Raw genomic sequence first — 9167 nt, 5'->3', positions numbered from 1 at the left:
CATATATACCATTTTATAGCTAAGAGGCTTCTGCATGTTTTGTATTTATTTTTTAGCCCTTGTTACTGCTGCACGTGAATCTAGTGCTGCTAAGATAAATCAGCTGCGGTCTGCATTGAAAAGCACTGCTGACGAAATTGAATTACTGGATGAGAAGCAAGCCCTTTGTGAAAGACAGAACGCTGCACTGTGGTATGTATTCATTTGAACAAGAAAAACCATACTGGCGAGATGATTAAGGAGAACTGAAATGTTACCAAAACATGGTGAGTAGTGCTCGTCCCTCACCCCTGCAGCTAGCCGCAAACGTTCCTAGGCAACTCTTTGCTGCAGCAGCAAGCCTGATTTTTAAGACTGTGTTTCTTGAACAGCAGAGCCTGCCTGCTGCTGCCTGCCCTCTCATAAGCTAGCTTAGGGAAAACTCCAGCTTTGCTTCTCTCACTGGCAGGGAGAGTTTTCTCTTTCAGCAATTAACGTTAAGGAACTCCTACAAACAAAAATCATAGTTTTCAGTTAAAAAAAACAACAACTGTGGAAGGAACTCTGAATCAGTAACTGTGCTAGATATCCACCTTCCTCTTCCAGAGTTACCCCAAGAGGATACAGAGACTTGGGAGATATTTGTTTTCTCTCTGACATATTTCATATTTCTGTCACCTTCTGCCATGCTGCTAGAGCTGTTCAAAAATAAATCACAAAGCATTTTCTTAGGGGAAGCCTGCTTTCTTTGTTCTTTCAGTGTTTCGCAAGCAGCCCTTCCATTTTTAATGAAACTTGTGGAAAATAATCACATCAGAAAAAGTTAAACTTTGAAGAAGTTATAATACAAATAACTGAAAGCTGTTTCATTGGAATGCAAGGTCTTAAGTGGCCTTCATTTCAGGTACCAGTGCATGTCATGCTTTCTAGTATGTATAGTGCTATAGTAGACTGAGTTGCTAATGTATGGATAGGCAAGTATTCATTTCAGTGAACATCTGAACCAAGTCTTTGATCTGAATGAATGGTAGGAAATATTTTCATCTATTATTTATTTTTTTTCCAGTGAGGAACAAGACTACTTGCAGACACAGTACAAAGAAAGAGTAGACTTGCTAAATGAAAGGATCGCAACGAAAGTTAACACAAATGCTCTCTTAATTGAAATCTCTGATAAAACAAGAGGTACAGAAAGAGAAATAATCAGGGCGAAGGCAGCATTAGCAGAATTGAAAGAAAAAATAGCTGAAAAAATGAGTAAACTTGAGAAAGAGAAAGAAGAATGTGATAAAAAGGTAAATGGTCTGAAATGTACTTCACAGTTTTACAGATAGAGTGCCAAAAATGAAACGACCTTAGAAATTATTCCAGATGTTGTATTTTGCTTTCTCATATGGAGCTAACAGATGTCTCCACAGCAGCACAAACAGAAAAGTGACTCTCTCGACATCGGGTGCACATGAGCTGTTTTGACTTCTGTACACGTGTGCTTGTGTGTGTGTATACATACACACACATATGCACACAGCAAAATTACACAGTATATGAAATTTGTTTTCTAGCAGCACATCTCAGAATGTCATGTCTGTATTGGTGCTTCTTACTGATTGCGGGACAAATAATCATATGCTGGGAATTCAATGCCTCCAGGCAAACTGCTTAAAACAAAGGTACCTGGATTTTCCAGCAAGCTCTGAGATAAGATTTTGCTGGTTTTTATATTCTGCCCTACTTTCAGTTGTGTATATTTGATATCCTTTCTGAATGATAACATAAAAAGAGATGATCAGATTAAAAGAAAACTTTCTAGTAGAAAATATGGTATAATCAGGTTCTTACACTGGAAATTTTGACAGATCAGCTCCTCGTTTGCATGTTATATTCATTAATTATTGTTTCTTTTTCTTCTTTCTGAATTTGGTCATTTGGTACATAGCTGCGGCTTTTGCAGAAAATTATTTTCTTCCAGTGTAAACTTTCTGCTCATTTAATTTTGGAATTTTGGAAGGCTTCAGATGTTTCAATGTAAATTTTTAAACCGTGTACAGTACATTGCTTAATTAATTGTATTATTTTTAATGTAGATGAGAGAAATGAAAAAAATCCTTGAAACTCAGGAGGCAAAAGCTTCCAAGAAAAAGCAAGAGTTTGAAAACTTGAATACAAAACTCTTGGACCTACAGCATTTGATAAGTCTGAATTCAACGGTAAGTTATATACAAAATTGGGTTTGGTTCGTTAGTGCAAAGATTAAAATTCATTTTCATAACTGGTGAAAGTGAGGGGAATTTATAGAGAAATGCAGTCCCTACCTTTTAAGAGGAAAAATAAGCTTGTATGGTGTCTAATTGACTGACGTTATTAACTGCTAGTTACTCTGTTATAAAGTCACTTTCAGAAATAGAAGGTCCATATAGGCTGTTCTTACTTGCTTAATGAAACAGTTGGTTACTCTGTGCTGGTCAATCTGTTTATCAGGGCATTCTTATAGGGAATAATATTAAAAAAAGTCAGTAAGAGGATGACTTGGATCCCAATCCAGCGCATGCCTCTGGTGCAGCTAGTTGGAGGACTAGCTGGAAAAGAGAAATGATAATCAACAGATATTTAGTGGATGCGAACTATGATATAGGGGGAAAAAACTTAGAAAAGACGACTGTTCAGATAATAGGAAAGAGTTTTTACTGGAAAGGTGTTGTAGAAACTAAAATAAGCAAGGAGACTGTATTATGCTCAGCTGCCTGGAAATCCGTTCAGCAGTGTCAGTAACTCCACACTGGTGGACAGGACAATTCTAAGGAGGCTCAGGATCTGGAAAGCCAAAGCTAATAGGGCTAAAAGTCAAGCAGGATTTCTGTGTCTGCCACCTATCTCATATCAGCTTCCAGTTCAACCTTGCCTACTCTACAACTACTTTTCCCTTTTTGCAGGGATAACTTATCAGCGACAAGGAAACATCAGTGTCTTCATCTTTCCTTTTATGATTTCTTGCAGAGTTAACTCAAACTACGTGCATTCAGTTTAGCATCTGCTGAGTTACCTTGGCACTACTGAAAGCAACCATACTGCAAAACTAATACTTGTGTAATGAGTTGAGCCAATTTGAGGTGTCAAACATCATTTTCTGCCCTAGTCTTGCCAACGTCTATTACAAGCATTGCTGCCTTTCCAGTAGAAGTCCCTTCTGTCTGAATGAGTGTCACGTTAGTAAAAATTCCAGAATTGTACCTGACTTAACTCTGCAGTGAGGTTCCCTTAAATGATGGATTTCATAGGTTAATTTTTTTGAAGTTTCTTTTCATTACCAACCTGCACTGTTTATTTTTTTTAACTCTTTCAGTGATTAAATACAATAAATACAGATTTAATCACTGCTTCCTCAGTATTCTTTCTTTGGAGGCTGTAGTAATTTTGACTGTGAAATCTCAGAGTGGCTAGAAAATAGTAGTGTCTCATGCAGATGTTATAAATCTTAAAAAAAAATAAAATACCAGTGGCAGTAAAGGGATTCATTTTCTGCCATTTTTGAAATTTCATATCTTTTGACATATTGTGTTATATTTTTATAGGCTGTATCTAATGAGGAAATTCTCATAGAAAAACTGAAAGAAAAAAGCAAGCAACTGGAAAAAAACCTGGAATTTAAAAAGACAGACATGCTGGCACTCTCAGAGAAGAAGTAAGAATTATTAGACCATTTGGTTTGACTTTTTTGCTAAACCAGCATCAGTGTTTTCTGAGGGAATTTTTCCCCAATATTTAAGAAGAACCAGCCAAATTCTATAAAGTATACAAATTATGTAATGGGAATCTTTCTATTGGCTTCAGTGGGCATACAGTAAAGACTTGGAGGCCAGTTGGAATTAATCTAAATTAGCTATCAGGGAACGAGTGTTCACAAACAGTGCCCTTTGCACTAGAATTATGTTGTTACTCTAACAATATGCATGGTAGGAAAGTCGGTCATTACTCCCCACGTATGCTAGCATCAACCTGTCAGCTGGAATACTTACATTTGCTATGGCACAGGGATTTCTTCTTCTGTATGTTACCTGAGATGCAAAGCATCACAAATGATGTGAATAAGCAAAATAATCCAAATATCATTCTATAGGCTTGTCTATGTTACACCCATGGAGCTCAGTGTGGAGAACCTCAATTTAGCATTACTCAGGCAAGCTCCATAGCTGTTTCTATTCTGACTCTGCCATAGGCCTTCTGAAGGGCTATATGACCAAAGTGATGGGGGGAAAAAAAGAGACTTTTCCTGGTGATTCAAACTTGTTGTCTGAATCCATTTTCCTCTACAAGCTGAGCTAGGAATCCCTACAAAGAAGAAAATATGAGTTCTTGGAAACTTGGGTAAAATTATTGCTCTGAACTCTACTATTTTTCATGATGGCAGAACTAATTCATTAAAGTCTTCATGAAATGAACATGGCCATTAATTAACAATGTAATTACTGTAAAAAATGAGCTGCAGCCAGCATCCATCCATAGCTCTTGATCCTGTAGGCAGTGATAAATTTCTTACCTTTACTCTCCTGAGTATTAACTTCAGTATGAATATTCATGCTAGGGAAGTTGACCATACTTATGTTTTGAGGGTCCAAATAGTTATGAGCTGGTGATGGCCACAGACCTGTGGACTTTAGGGAATTTCATAGCCTGAGTGTAACCAAAGCTTTGTCTTTCTGTTTTTTTGTGCTGTATTTTTGTAGCTGCTCAGTGTTGTGAATGTCTTTATTTTAGAGTGTTTGTCCTTCATAACTCATTCTACTATTTGATGTAACAGTTGAGTTACAGAAAGGATCTGGTCAATGTATTTTTTCCTTCACAATGTTTGGCACATGCTCTCAAAGCCTCGTCAATATGTATTTCAGTTTCCATATTTGTTTGCTATGAAACTACAAGGATGCTGGGGCTTTCTGTTCTACTTTTTTTTTTTTTTGGTTTCTCTGTATCAGATTAGGGACATGGTTTAGTGGTGGAATGACAGTGTTAGGTTAATGGTTGGACTCAATCTTAAAGGTCTTTTCCAACCTAAACAAGTCTATGGTTCAATGATTTCTTCAAACACTTCTTTAGGTAGGCTCATGCTTCTTGCATGACTCCTGGTTTGTACAGAAGATAGAAAAAGGAAATGAGTAACCCTTGTTCTGACTATATCCTGCAAAACATACAAACACACAGTACCCATCAGCAGCAAGAAGGATAAATCTATGCTCAAGTTCCCTCATTTTAAGCTGTAGACCTGTTGCTGTTAGGACTTACCTACCTGAAAGCCTGTCTGCTTTCTCCTTGTGTACTATTTCTATCAGTTTGTCTATAGAAAATATTGCTTCTCCCCACAAGTCTTCCTTGGCTTGTATTTTAAGATCTTGCAGTAGAAAGCCTACTAGTTCTGTATGTCCTTCTTTGCAGGTTTTATTCTCATCAGATATATTAGAGGGAAGTAATGAATAAGGATGAGATCTGAATGGAATAGAGCTCAAATGTATGCAGACATTCACAGAGCTTACATTCACATGAGGAGCCTGAGAAGAATGTATAATTTTTAATAGTTTTAAAAATAATTTTTTTGTTAATACACTCTTAAATATGTCTGCATTGGCTTTGTTTAATAGAATTCAACTTGACTCCGAGTTATTGCTATTACAATCAAAAACTGCCCAAGAAAAGGAGGATTTCAATAAGGAACTTGAAAAGGTAAGAGAGGTATTTTTATATTGGCTCAGAGGGGGTTTTAGGTCTGGTCTTGTTGAAACACTCAATGAGAACAGACCTGCACGAAGTGTAACATGTGAGGTGCTTTAGGTGCTTTGATTTGCCTGTGCCTCTGTGCTTGATGAGTGCGAGCAGTGAAAAGGGGCACAAACATTTGCAGGACATGTGGCCTCTGCCTTCTGCTCTGCTTGGGCTCTGGAGGTAGTGCTGGAGGTAGGGGCAAGATCTTCTCTTCAACTGAGACCATGAGCTGGTGTTGAAAGACTTAAGGTGGGGTGAGCTTGAGGGATGCAAGGGAATAGAGGGTTATGAGGTTAGGAAGTTGATTTGGGAGAATATGTGCAGTAAGAGAATGGGGCAGACAGATGTATGTAGGAGGATTGTGGGGAGATTTGCTAACAAGGATGAGGTTGGGCTCCTGGTTTGGAAAGCTGAATGTGCAGTTTTCGTAGTCATTCTTGCTGACTTGCTCCATGCTTTTTTACATTATTGTTAACTCTTATTGCATGTGGAGAAAAGCTAACTTCTGAACCTGTGAAGGAACATCAACTGCCGGAGATTATTGTTGTTATGTAGAGTACACACATCTACCAACGGGTGTTTTCCTAGTTATGTTCATAACCTCTCCTCCAGAGGCGTACGTATTAAACAAGGTGGTGGCCCATTAAAAACTGCCACACGGACATTAGGCAGCACTAGGTGGGAGCTACGTTCTCCTCATCCCATGGCCACCTCACCTGCTCTTCTACTGTATTCCTACCATCCAAAGCCAGGACCCAATCATCATCTTCCTATTTCCTTTTTCTCTTCCACCTTCCTGCCATTGCCTCTTTCAGCCATGACTCTACTTCCCTCCACCCTGATACCGTGTGCCCACCATCCCAGTGTTCCTTCATCGTCAGGCCTTCCCCACTCCCACTTTATCACTCTGTAGTCCACACAGTGGAAGACAGTATCTGCAGCTGGAGCAAGGTGCCATGTGTCTGGGAGCAGCACACAGCTGTTTCAGGGTGTTCAGTTTGAATGAATCCATGGAAATGAAGATCCAGAGCCATGATCCTGATGCAATATCCGTATAAGTTAATTGCATACATGTTGTGAATCTTGATAGAGTTCTCTAAGATTTTTCCATGAAAGGCACTATAGCAGTATAGAATGTTATTATAAGGTAAAACAGAGACAGAAATATTAAACTAATATCTGTGGGCCTTATTTCTAGGCTGAAGAAGATCTACGCAATGTTAAATGCCTAAATAAAAAGCTTAAATTAGAAAATAAAGCTGTGCGCCAGAAGTATGAACAAGTACTGGAAGAAGAACAACACTGGGCTATAGAAAGGGATGAGATGGTGGCAAAGTAGGTTTTACCTGTCAGCTTTGGAATACAGAATTTTTAAGTTTATGTTTTTATAACTAAGGCTTTTCTTGCTACACAATGAGATCATGTTTTCGACAAAGTATCTAACATTTCCTTTTTCTTCTGGTAGATTGGGGAAATTATCTGTTTTGTTGGATGAAAAGCTTGAACTTCTGGAAAATCATATGATGAAAAAGCAAAACCTAGAGAAGGAAATTGAAAACCTTGAAGACAGCCTACTGTATGTAATCCTTCAATATTGACAGTAGTAAATGGTCTCAGTACTGTTTACTCAGGAGTTCAGCTGGTTTAAGAAATTCTGAAATGTAACCTTCAATAGTTAAGTTAAATGGGTTTATAAACTATACTAGTAGGCTTCTCTGAAACTTCATACCACAAAGAGGTTAGCTGCCAGTTACCCTAATTTAATCTGCACTTTCTTATCACCAAGCAATCAAGATACAAATAATGAAGGATATTGAAGGAGAACATAAAACTTCACCAACAGTTGTGCTGAGCTCCATACTATGGTACCAGGTCTTGGACCAAGCCACTACCTGTTCATGGTTGTTTTCTAAGAAAATCTGCTTTTACTCAAATAAATCTAAGCACAGATTTTCCCTGTGCACAGAAGTGGTCTAAAGAAGAAATCTTTGGCTTGTGTAGCCGAAGGAGAACAGAAGTCCTGTGCCCTGTGCAGGGGAGCATGGCTGGGAGGAACACAGCCAAAGCTCTGCAGCTCTCTGTCGTCAGCCTGTAGTTGGTGGAAGAGATTTTGCATTTTGCTGCCATAGGTGAGGACAGGCATGTGTGTACTGACCCTAAATATCCTGCAGTGGACTCAGTTCACCTATTTGCTAGAGAATCATGAGACCAAGGCCTTATGTTGCACACTAATAATCAAATTCTGTCTCGTGAAAAGGCTAATCCTGACAAAAGGGAGAGCTGTTCCTTTTGTCTCTGCTGAGTATCATCCTTTTCAAGAGAAAGTAAAAAGCTTCAGTCAATTAATCTTATGTCCCCCAAACCTACCAGATCCAATATTTGCACACACACTGTGTTTTGAGTGACAACAATTGTGCTGGTTCTCTGCAACCTTTTCACAGTGTGACACTGAAGGGGCAGGGCTCCCAGGGTCTCCCTGTTATCTAAATCCTCCTGAGAAATGCTTTGTTAATATGGAGTTGCCCTACTTATAGATATAATTATAACTAAAAAGTAAGAAAATAATTGCTCACCTTCCTTTTCATACTGAATAAGAAAACATACAATACATTTATTCTGCTTTGTAGGAAATGTATTCTGCTTTGGCCTCAAGTTGTGCCAGGGCAGGTTTAGGTTGGACATTAGGAAAAATTTTTTCACTGAAAGGGTTGTCAAGCACTGGAACGGGCTGCCCAGGGAAGTGGTTGAGTCCCCATCCCTGGGGGTATTTAAAATCCGGGTAGACGAGGTGCTTAGGGACATGGTTTAGTGGTGGGATGGCAGGGTTAGGGCAACGGTTGGACTTGATGATCTTAAAGGTCTTTTCCAACCTAAACAATTCTATGATTCTATGAAAAGAATTACATTTCTATTTTGATAGGATCGGTGTCTGCCATGTTTTTGCCATGTAAATGTGGGATGCAAAAAATAAGACCATGTAGTCACACATTGCTAAAAAGGGGTAGCCATGCACTGCTAAAAAGGAGGAGGACTTGTAATGGAGTTCTATGGAGTCTACAGTATAAAACTAAGTTAGCAAGATAATGAGGTGAAATAAACATTGCATAGCATCTTGATGCTAATTGGATATCTACACTAATGACAGTAAAGGAAAGGATTGTAAGAGCTTTCTCCCAGAGTCTTAATTTTAGACTTTTAAACTGGACTACGTGGAATTGTGCAAAATGCATCGGAGCTCTGACCTCTTAGAAAAACTGTTTGAAAAATCCCCTTTCCCCAGTCCCTGTCCCCATACTTTCCCAGGTTTTTATTTTGTATTTGTACATAATTATCTTGTTCTGTGAATTTTTCCTGGCTTCACAACATCCCTCTACCTCAAAGCCAAAATAATTTACTTTCAGAGTACAACACACAGACCTCCCAGTCACTTTAACAGGGCC

The sequence above is a fragment of the Egretta garzetta genome, unplaced genomic scaffold, assembly GCF_000687185.1.
Source record: "Egretta garzetta isolate BGI_Z169 unplaced genomic scaffold, ASM68718v1 scaffold311, whole genome shotgun sequence".
Lineage (NCBI taxonomy): Eukaryota > Metazoa > Chordata > Aves > Pelecaniformes > Ardeidae > Egretta > Egretta garzetta.
This window is presented reverse-complemented; position numbering follows the sequence as displayed.